The sequence below is a fragment of the Lolium rigidum genome, chromosome 3 (genome assembly GCF_022539505.1).
Source record: "Lolium rigidum isolate FL_2022 chromosome 3, APGP_CSIRO_Lrig_0.1, whole genome shotgun sequence".
In the NCBI taxonomy this organism is placed as follows: Eukaryota; Viridiplantae; Streptophyta; class Magnoliopsida; order Poales; family Poaceae; genus Lolium; species Lolium rigidum.
Genome location: NC_061510.1, coordinates 95371085 through 95383124, shown reverse-complemented (window position 1 = coordinate 95383124; position 12040 = coordinate 95371085).

Below are 12040 nucleotides of genomic sequence, written 5' to 3'. Positions count from 1 at the left end.
TTGGAGGCATAGTATCATCATAACAAATTTCCTTCTCAAAAGTTGGGGAAATAAAAATATCATTTTCATAAAACCTAGCTTCCCAAGCTTAGACTTTTTCATAGCATTAGCAATAATGATGTTCAAAGAATTCATACTAATAACATTGCTACCAGCATGCAAGTAAAGTTCCATAGATTTTTTAATTTTCTCTTCAAACACCTCATGCCCTAACTCAAGATAAATACTATAAAGCACTCTAATTTTTGTTGTTGTTTTCCATTAAGCCTAACTAGTGAAAAATAAAAATAAAAAAACAAAAAGATGTAATTGCAGAATCTAAAGGAAATAACTTCGAGCACTCACCAGCAACTAAAAAACTTAGTAGCCAGATGATGTGAGTACCTTTTACCTTACCCCCCCCCCCCCCCGACAACGGCGCCAGAAAAGAGCTTGATATCTACGCACGCTTCTATTCTTGTAGACAATGTTGGGCCTCCAAGTGCAGAGGTTTGTAGAACAGCAGAAAGTTTCCCTTAAGTGGATCACCCAAGGTTTATCGAACTCAGGGAGGTAGAGGTCAAATATATCCCTCAAGCAACCCTGCAATTACGATACAATAAGTCTCTTGTGTCCCAACACACCCAATACACTTGTCAGGTGTATAGGTGCACTAGTTCGGCGAAGAGATAGTGAAATACAAGTAATATGGATGATTATGAGTGGTAAATGCAATCTGAAATAAAAATGGAAGCAAGCAAACATGTGGCAGAACTGGTTGTAAACGGTGTTTCAATGCTTGGAAACAAGGCCTGGGGATCATACTTTCAATAATGGACACTCTCAACAATGATACCATAACTGAATACATAGATATTATCACTTCACTATGCTACTCTGAACCACTCTCCGGTTTGATAATAAACACAAATTCACTGCGTAGGTCTGCATAAGTATTCCTTAAAGTTCGCACTCCCAATCTATGGACACCCCACGCTGTCACTTTGAGCATACAAAGATGGTACTAACTAGACACCACAATTCATAAGTATTTCTGTAAATTAAGTTTAAGAAACTAACACGGTGTGCACACTGTCACCTTCACACCGTTGAACAAGGTGTCCCGCATAATAAAACCATTTGAGTAGCACAATAGTTGAAGAATAACATATACTTATTCAACTAGATTACAAAGATCATGATCACATAAAGATCATACATGGAGAGATAGATATACCACATAGCTACCGGTAAAGCCCTCAGCCTCAGGGGAGAACTACTCACTCCTCATCACGGGAGTCAGCAATGGCGATGAAGATGGCGGTGGAGTCGATGCAGATGGCTTCGGAGGCAATTACCCGTCCCGGCAGGGTGCCGGAACAGAGACTTTTGTCCCCCGAATCTTGTCTGCGACGGCAGCAGAGCTACAAAACTTTTCGTGGGTGGAGGCTAATTGATTTAGGGTTTTTGCATCGGGAGGCATTTATAGGCGGAAGGGCGAGGTTGGTGGAGGCCAGGTGGCCCCAAACCACCCCTAGGCGTGGGCCAGGGCCAGGCCGCGCCTAGACCTGGTCTAGCCGCCTCCTGGCCCTCCTTCGTCTGCCCTTTGGACTCCGTCTTCGTTTCAACAAAATAGGAACTTCGGTTTTTATTTCGTCCAATTCCAAGAATATTTCCTGTACAAATTTTCTGAAATACAAAATAACAGAAAACAGAGAACTGACACTGTGGCATCTTGTTAATAGGTTAGTTCTAGAAAATGTATAAAAGTGCAACGAAAGTGTAAATAAAACATATAGCAATTTGTGTAAAACAAGCATGGAGCATCAAAAATTATAGATACGTTTGCAACGTAGCAGGGCCAACTTTTGCCCAAGGTGTAGATCAGGAAATGGGGGCAGAGACTAATAGGTCGACAGTGGCAATGGCGTGGGCGGCGAAATGGCCACCGCTAGCGCCACTTAAAAGGGGTGGCCGCCTCGCCTTAAATGCCCTAGCGCAGAAGCCGCTGCGTCGCTACCAGTGCAGGCGCACGGAAGGCGAGGAGCGCTATTAACGGGTGCGGAAAGTTGCACAACACCGCCCAGCCCAGTACTATCACGGAGAAAGACGAAGCATTCATGATCGTTGACAAGTGGGCCAAGTACGAAGGGCGTGAACGCCCGCGCTGACTGCGCCGTGTCCGCGGAGATGCATTCGCAACACATATTGGGTCGCATTTGCGTTCCTGCGAAGAGACCGATCGTTTTACATCGGGCCATTGGGGGGTTTAGCCCCATTTTCCGACCGTGCGGTCGCAAAGGGATGCCACGTCGGACATGGTGTTTTGGCTCATAGGTCTAGATACACTTATTATAAAAAATTGTATTTAACATTTATTTCAAAATGTCTAGAAATTTCAAAATAAAATTTTGATCGTGCATCCTAACATTCTATGTTAGCTCACAAAAAGTTTGGCACGAAAAAGCATTTTTCTGTACACTATGTAAAAAGACAAAAAAATGCCTCGTTAAAAGCTATTTTGGACCGCTGGCCATAAAAAATAATATTTTTCCATGAAACTTTGTGCGCGGATATAAACTGTTTGGGTGTACATCCCAATATATTTTCAAAAAATTTAGACATTTTAAAATATGATTTTGAATTATGGGTGCATCTCCATCTATGAACCAATGTAGATTTCCCTGCCATGTCCTGCTGCCTCAGTCCTAGAGAAAACAGAATAGACAAAGACAAAAGAAAAACAAGCCAGAGCCGGGGACCTAACTAACGTGTACCGTACATGTGATGCCTCTGCAGCCTTGTTTTTTTTGTTTGAACAGAGCGCCCCAGAAGGGCACGAATCTTTCATTAAAACAGCAGTGGGTACAATTTTGTTACAAAGGACCCCGTAAAATAAAGAAATAGTACATAGATCCCTATCATTGGTAGAAAGGACTTTGCTAAACAGTTTGGAATTGCAATCTACTCCATCCTGTTCCCCACTGAGGAGCAGAGAGCTCGGGACGTTGCAACCATGGCCAAAGACGGGGACGACACCACTTGCCTTCGACCTGGCAAAGTGCTCAGCGACTGAGCCGTAGAAGGGCCTCACGACGGAGGTTGCAGATTTGTCGGAGCACACCTATGGGGATCCTGGACTAGCTGTCTGAAATACCCGTTATGTATAGAGTTCACGATCCCATGATCAGTGCGCCGTGAACACATAATCGAACTGATCTCAAAGTTACATCATCCATTACAAAACGGAATAAGAAAATTACAATAGGGTCACATGACCAATACTTACATAAAAGCTTCGAAGGGCCTAACTTATCATCAGAGTAGCAACATCACTTCAAGCCCAAATCATCTGCCATAACCCTACAGAAAACTGACTGGGACAACCTTCCTAGCTCGCATAGATGTCGTCCAATCCTTCTTCATTTGTCGAACTCCTTCAAGTCGGTCAGGTTAATAGCCACGAACAAAGCCGTGAGTACATTGGAATTGTACTCGCAAACCATCAATAAGGTACTTTGCAAGAGTGCGCGATAACAAGTACTAATCTTAGAGAACAAGAGAGAAAGACTAGTTTCTCTTGGGGATGTAGCATGTAAAAGAGAACTAGTTTCTCTTGTAGATATAGCATGTGAAAGAGAAGTAGTTTCTCTTGTGGATATATCATGTGAAAGAGACGTAATTTCTCATGTGGATATAGCATGTGAAAGAGAAGGAGTTTCTCTTATGGATATAGCATCCCTACTTCTTGGGTGAATGAGACACTTCAAGGGGGTTCTACGACATCTCTATATCTTTGTTGAAGAAGAAACTTCAAAAGATAACCTATGACATCTCTATATCTTTGTTGAAGAGGAAACTTCAAAAGATAACCTATGACATCTCTACATCTTTGTTGAAGAAGATACTTCAAAAGAGGTTCTACGACATAAAACACTAGGATGGGGGTAGCCCTTTTTATTTCCTTTCCGACTATCTTCACATGGTCATCAACTTTTCCCGTACCCTTCCGGTACTCCGAGAAAAACTTTCTCTTTTTCTTAGTAAAGCATTTCTAAAACAAAACTAGCCCCGATTAAGTATGGCCATTTCAACTTGTCCATGACTGCGGACGCGGCTATTCGAATAGATTTGATACTCTGCAGAGTTTGCGCACTTTCCCCACAAGATCCGCGAGTCTATCAGGGCATCATCCCCGCATATCAACTATGCCATGACAAAAATTCGGTCATAGTCTTTTTCATATTCGTCTTAGCACGGGATCCTACCCTATGGAGTATTTACCTCCCCGGCAAACCATGGCAGCTCACCTCATTTTGAGCGTGACTCCATTGCCACGTCGGGAAACCGATAGTGTCTTCTGGACGGGTAGCCCCGAAGGCATCCCGTTATACTATTGTATCCACCAACGACAACCCAGACTCGGAGGTAACCTTACCCTTTTATAGTTGTGCGACTTCCCATGTTAAGAAGAACAAACAACGGGCTAAGCCCCGTGCCCATGTTGGGGTAATGTGGTTGCGCGATAAAAAGTTGGGATGGTGAACACTTATACGCAGTGCTCCTTTAAAAGCATTTTACCACACTTCTTTTGTTTGTCAACAACCAACCATATACCACTTTCTGAAACATCAAGACCTTTCTCTTGAAACAACACTTGGGCAAGACAACATCTTCCCAAAGTTTTCAAAGTCTTTCCAAAACATAAAACATCGGGGTTTCCCAACCTAAGGTTTTATTGTGGAGAACTAAGCTATCAACAAGGACATGATTCTAACCATCATACCACTAAGGAGATGATGATTGAGGTTTCAAAAGGGGTCACACATGCTTAGGGTAAGCATGTATAGGGACAACATAAGTAGGATGATTCAACAAGGGTCATGATGTTAATCATCATACCACTAAGAAGATGATCATGTAGGTGGTCAAGGGGGCATACATGCTTAGGGTAAGCATGCATAACATCAACAAGGGGTTCAACATACTTGGGAGTAAGTATGCATAGTGTTGAGGACCAAACATAACGCAAGATACAAGGAACCAAGTATATAACGGAACAATGAACACAACAAGAAGGATAAATAGCAAGAGATCAAAAGATGTCTTGCCTTGGTTGGCTCATTTGTCCATGGACTTCTTCAACTCCATCAAATAAGAATTCCAACAATACAAATAAAATCCTCGTCCGAACCACTTCTTCTTCTCCGGAATGTTCGCATCTATCGCTGGAAAATATAAAAGGAACACAATCAACACATTGTACCAACAAAATAACATTCTACAATCAACAATCAATAGCTAACCACTCTACTAAGGGCTAACATACTAAGGACTTACAGTTACTTCAAAACAACTCTTTGAAAGAAAACCAATTTATTTCACTTAATAAAAGCATGAGAGCCTCACAAGTTAGCAAGTGACTCTCCGGTTATCACCATGGCATAATTTAAATATCCCCTGGTAGATAACACCACAAAGAAGACAAATACAATGCTTTGGCCTCAGAAACATTCATATTTTATTTTCAAACAATATTGGAAAAGCAGAAATCAATTTCCTATTTTAATTTTCTTACATAGAACTACACCAAAAATAGGAATTCAACAATATACCACACCATTTGAAAACTTAAGCAAAACAACAGAACTTTGTTTGAGTTGCAGAGGGTTTTGTTTTTGCAAGAATAAAACAAAGGTTGTCTATTTCTAAAAAGAGGTGGTCAAGGATTTTTAATAAACAAAAAAGTTTTAGTTTAACCATTCATGTGATACAAACACTATTACTAATAGTAACCAATTACATGTACATAGACTATTACTAATTAATCTAAAGAGCCCGTACTATAAAAAGACTAACAAAATTGGATTCACTCAAAAATGTTAAACCTACAAATTTAGGATTTTGCTTGAATCTGAACTATACATAAAGCAAGATCTGTACGTCAAAAATCGTAGAAAAATCCTAAAAATACAAGGTCAGTGGAATCTTAAAGGTATTGAAAATCTGGTTCTAACGCAATTGGTTTCACTCAAATATGCATTTCCAAACTCCTGGTGTAATTGGACAAAGTTAGATTTGACCAAAACTTTATCTGTGTACCATTTCAATTTTATTTGGGAACTTTAAGTGTCACCTATGGAAAAATGAAGCTACAACAGAGGGATTTCACCCAAGTTGAGTTTGCCCGAAAATGCTTTGCAGAAAAAATTAAATCTAACAAACATTGCTTCTGCATGTTTTCAGAACTTTATTAATCAAGGAAAATTTACAAATAATTTGAGGATGAGACCGGTGCCAAGTTGTAGATACTTTCCTTGGTTACCCATGGAAATTTGAATACTCGATTCGCAGCTATACACGAGTTTTTACGAATTTTACAATTTCGTACAGAATCTGAAACAGCAAGATCGAAAAACTTACAGATTGGATTTGTACGAACTTTGGTCAAAGAATCTAGACCTAAGGGTGGCTGGAGCTTCTTCAAGCTTGGTTCAGCATGAACCTACATCTAGATCCAACCGAGTAAGAGGGGAAAAGAGAGATGGAGAGGGAGCCATCTAGGGTTAGGGGGAAAAGAGAGAGAGATGCTCATGATGGTGACCCGGGGAGAGGAGGAGCTCGAGGGAGGAGGGGGAGCAGCAGCTCGGCGTGTTCCATGGCCATGGCCCGGCCATGGTAGCTAGGGAGAGAAACAGGTCGTGGGTGGAGTCGAGGAGAAGGATGGGAGGGAGTGGATAAGGTGGAGGAAGGAGTGGAGAGTGGAAAATGAGAGGACAAGAGGAGGAGGGGGCTAGCCAAGGCCTTTATATAGGGGGGGAGTGGGGTGGCAGCCCCTTCATTGATTGGCTAAGGTGGGTGGCAAGGCTTGTAGGAGAAGTAAATGAGGAGGGGCTCTTTGACCCAAGCTTATGTCATTAATGGCATTGGAAAGGGACAATGGAAGAGAAAAGAAAAAGGGGAGGTGAAGGAATGGTGTATGTTGTGGCTTCCCAAGTTGGAGTAATATAGGAGAGAGAGAGAGATAAATGGGGAGGAATGCTGCATGTGTGCCATGCATGGCATGGCCGGCCACAAGTTTCTGGTCATGCACAAGTGGGGAACTAAAGAGAATTGCCACTCATGCATGACACACAAGGTTGAGTGCCTCACAAGGTTTGCTAATATGGTGGCCTAATGAGATATGGGATTTAGGTAGAGTGATAACAATGCACAAGGGTGCTAAGTAGATGGTGGTGGAATTTTGACCTAATAATAGATTTGTCTAAGAAATGATGGTTAGGCAAGGTTGAGAGAGATGTGGGAGAGATAAAGGAAACATCAATGCCAACAACAAGACATGGCCAGCTCTCCTTAAGCTATGCACATGAGTGGACCATAAAAAGGGGATTCCCATAATGCATGGTGATCTAGGTGGAGCCACATGATTTCTTGCCAAAATGGTGGTTTAGATTATGTATGTGAACATATGAAAGAGATAGAGATTTAAAAAGAGTGTGATGGTGATATGCACCATGATGGAATTTGTTGCTTGAAGGTTTTGTGCCAAGGAGATGATGGTGATGGTGGTGTACAAGGTTTAAGGTGCATGCCATTTTGGAGATGGCTGCAACAAGATTTGAGACTTGAACTACTCAAAACAAGATGAGAGAGAGGGGGTGATGGTAGCAAATTGAATCTACGAGGCACAAAGTGTAGAGGAAAAGGAGTAGTGGTGACATTTTTGGAAGGTTTTAAATTGCCCAGGAGATAAGGTCTAGATGAGAGTATGATTCCACACATAGAGGTTTTTGTTAGGAGTATGGATTGGTTGAAGGGTGTGGTGATGTTATTTGATCAAGGAGGCACACTTGTTACACAAGGGTTGCCTTTTAAAAAAGAATTAGAAAATCATTTGGTAAAGGTTTGGATCACCTTCTATGCCTATGGCTCATTTGAAAGAAAGTTATTTGAAAAGGAGTTTGAGAAAGTTGAGGGTTTCAAGGTAGTACACAGGAGTTCAAAACGTTCTACTTGCTTTACTAAGCAAGGTAGGTCGTCTCAGCTTTAAAATAATCAAGAGAACAACAAGAAGTGGTATAATTACCACAAACAAGCTTTTTGTTAAAAGGAGAGGAAAGTAAAGAAATAATGATATGGAAATCATTACTTGTTAGAAATGAGATGATAAACAAAACCCATTTCATTTCCTTGTTTTATTTGAAGAAATATTTTGAAAATATTTAATAAAACTAGAAGTATTTTTGTGGTTAAGCTAGAGAAGAAAAAGAATAGGTTTTTGGAAAAATTTACTAAAAGTAGTAAGAATAAATTTGGGAAATATGATCTCCAGGGTATATGATGACTACATTATGTAACAATCATTTAGACACTTGGTTTTGTGGAGATTAATCTTGGATTAAAGAGAAACAAGAGGTAAAAGTGAAGGAAGTGATCTTAAGGTTAAGCATTGGATAGGGTACAAGATCAAGTGAATATAAGAGTTGCAAGGGTAGAATGGGACATGCAAGACGTGGAAGTTGTAGAGGGTGTTGCATAGCTGAGATCCATGCCTTGAGGTCACCTATAACAGTTGTGGTTGCTTAGATATCAACTGCCAAAGTTTGAACCTTTTGAGCCTACCAAAATAGATTGTTGACTTGGCCTCAAAACCAACAAGGATAAGTGAATATAAGAGTGATCTAGCCCAAGGCATGGGTATGGTTGGGGAGTTCACATGACAAGGTAGGTCTAGGGCCAAGTGAGGTTCATTGGATGGAAAAGGATTTGGCTCCAAAAGTGAATCTGATCACAATTTTAGGACTTAGCCAAAATTGTGATGTTTGAGGGTTTTTGACTAGGGTCCAAGAGAAGGATATAGTGAGGGGTAGATGATCCCAAGTTTTGAATCAAGGATGGTTTGAGCTAGAATATATCACAAAGAGGAATTTTAAGTATGCACACCCATGTTGCCATAAGTGGAAAGGTTTTGCTGTTGTAAAAAAGGAAAACCCACTTTTCCCAAGCCACACAGCTGCTTTACTTAGTGAGTGTCAAAGGTATTTCTATTTTAAATAGGGATCATTCCCTGAAGTAGCTCAAGACAATTTCTAAACAAGCAGATCAAGACAATTCATCTACAAACAGATCAAGGCAATTCATATTAGTTAGCCTTTAGAAAAAGTTTTTCATTCCCCCTAATTTTGCATTATGGACAACTTAGCAAGGTTTCAAAAGTTGGGGTGTTACAACACCGGCGATAAAAAGGCCATCTTGGCCATAGATATCGACGTCTTCCTAACAGAAGCTGAGAAACAACTCCAATCTGAGAAGGTTCTTGACCTGCAGAGCCGCTCGAGCAGCAGAACCGAGCCACACCAACACACACAGAAAAGACCAACTCACCATCTAACCCGAAGCTTCTGCCACGAACTCGGGGGAGGGGAAAGCATATGAGATGGTGGTGACGAGCATGGCAACTCACCGGAGCAGCATCAACTGTCATCTGGATGAGCTCGAGCTAGTAGTACATCCACAGGTAGCTCCATCTGGAGGAGATCGAAACTCCACCGCGTCCTCTCCCCTCACCACCACGGCAGGACAGAGAAACAGGGACAGAGTTCGATCTCCCCATAATAAAACCATCACACCTACAATCCCATCTCATAGCAGTTGAGGAAGAACAAGAAAGAACATGCCGATTCCCCCCTCGCCGCTATGGCAGGCCAGGAAAAGCGACCAAGAACTGCCTCTGATGCCGCAGCTCCTCTCTCCCTTGCCTCCACAGCCGGCCAAGAGAAGAAGGGCGAGCACCAATAGCCAAAACGAGGTGAGGCACCTAGAAATCCCTTTATCTGTGGAGATCCCGGGCAAGAAGAGTCTCACAGCTTGCTTCGCCCGCCGGAGCCCGTCACCGGAGTCCACCCGCCAGACGCGCCAGATCTTGGCCAAAGACCTAACCGACATAATCCAAAACACCGGCAAACTGCCGTAAAACCTACAACTACTACTAGATCCTACCCCGGCGCCTCTCCTCCGCCATCTCCGGCCTGCCAAGCCGACGGAGACAGCTCGGGATCGGCCCGGTTTGAGGTGGTTGAGAAGCAGGCGAGAGGAGAGAAGAAAGAGAGAGGAGGGGGAAAGACAACAATTCTATGGGCAGTTCCAATTCTCAATTGGAGGGTGCAACCTTGTATTTCAATTACTTGCCCCGCGACGGGAACAAAAGATAATTTTCATACATACACAGTAAAATATTGTAATATACAGAAGAGAGTATAGCCCATGATGATTACTAGGAGGCATTGGCGCGGCGACACGCCGCGCCCGTGGCATAATATGCATAATATCTGAGAGCGATGGCAGAGCTGTGTGCAAATGAGCTTCCTGTGAAGGTCGAAACTAATCTCTATAAATGGTGGCACAGCTAAGTTAGCTACACCTGCACAAGTATGAGGGCGCTATAGGGCAGAGTAACACGGTTGAAACAGCAGAATGCTTCATACAATCATATACGCAAACGTAGTAGTGCAGAGACATAGAAGTATGCTTTTAAGTTATTACACACAGCTGGGTAATAGGTACTTAATACTACGGTACATCAATTACACATTGTCTTGTCTAGGTTGGCCGGTATTTCAATAATATTATACATAACTGATCTGTGGTAGCACACGAAATCTTCACTACACGGAACTTTTTCTGCTAATAGCTTCCAGGCTGGGTCGAGCCGTTGCTGAACATGAGGCTTTGCTTCTCTGCGAGAACAAAGAGGGAAGTAAAGTTAGGGCATCTTTATACAATTGAACTTTGTATGCTTAGCTTCTGTCTTATTTGTGCGGGAAGAGTGCCTTGTTAACATGATTCTTGGCCGATGCTGAATTTGCTTGTTCGGTCTTCCTTTTTCGGATGCAAGGCGACGCCCTTTAGCAGGAAAAAGAGGTGTTATTCGATTTTGGATTGTGTCATAGTTGTGTGCCTTTTAAGCTTGTGTTGCTGGGAACTAAGAGAATAGAAAAAAATGAGTTTGCACTGACCTCCTCTATGTCGGATTCAACCTTTTTCTATAATCTTTTCGCTTGGCGCGAGCTCGAATCTCTTATATCTTCTGTTCCATTTGGTACTTCGTCGGGTGGGGAAGGTGCTGGAGCTTTTTCTTGACACAATGTAGTTTTTGTGGTGCTTGTTGATGACAGCGGACGGCGGACGTGATATTGTCGGCTTCGTAAGCTTCTGTGTGACACGGACGGTGACCAAACATTTTGTGCCAACAACATTCTGCACAGCAGGTGATAAATCGCTCGCTTTTCCTCTGGTCGTTGCAACAACCAGCTCTTCATCATGGCCTGTAAGTATTTTACCATGATCGCCAAAAAACATGAACTCACATAGGAACTCTTTATTTTCTTCATTTGGTTTGATGTCTTTTTCCCTCACGCGCAACTTGTACCTGAAAACAATAGCAGCTTTACTTTTTCTGTTTATATGAGCAAGGGTGGTTTTGTCGGTCTAAGCAATACCTGTGCTTCTCTTCTCGCGAGGCGGTCACCGGTGCACCTGTAGGCGTTTCCATTAGGGACTTGTCTTTTCCGAGCATACTTTGCGGGAAGAGCCAATCGCATGATAGACAACTCCACAAATCTTAAAAACATATGGGTCATTCCCAACATTAACATTCCTGCCAACATGATGTCGGGAGGCGGAAGAGCGGAAGAGATACCATGCCATCTCGACGAGCAAACGAGTATATACACAATGATAAGTCTTGCCTAAACGTTTATTACGCTCCGGAGCCCGAGTATGAAGCGCCATAGACCACCATAGTAAGACCTACCGGGACAGGCAGCTGCAAAGCACAACCCAACACAAAATGAGCAAGAAGAGAACAAACGGCTCTAAAATAAGAAACCAATAAAAGAAAGAACAACTTTTGCGAGCCTACCAAATGGGCTTATATCATAGAACGAACGAGAGAAAGCATATTTTTTGATGAAATGATCTTGTGATATGTAGGATAGAGTAGTTTAAATGTGATAGATGAATAAGTGAAGTGGGGTCAATTTGGCCAAAAAGAAACCCCTCG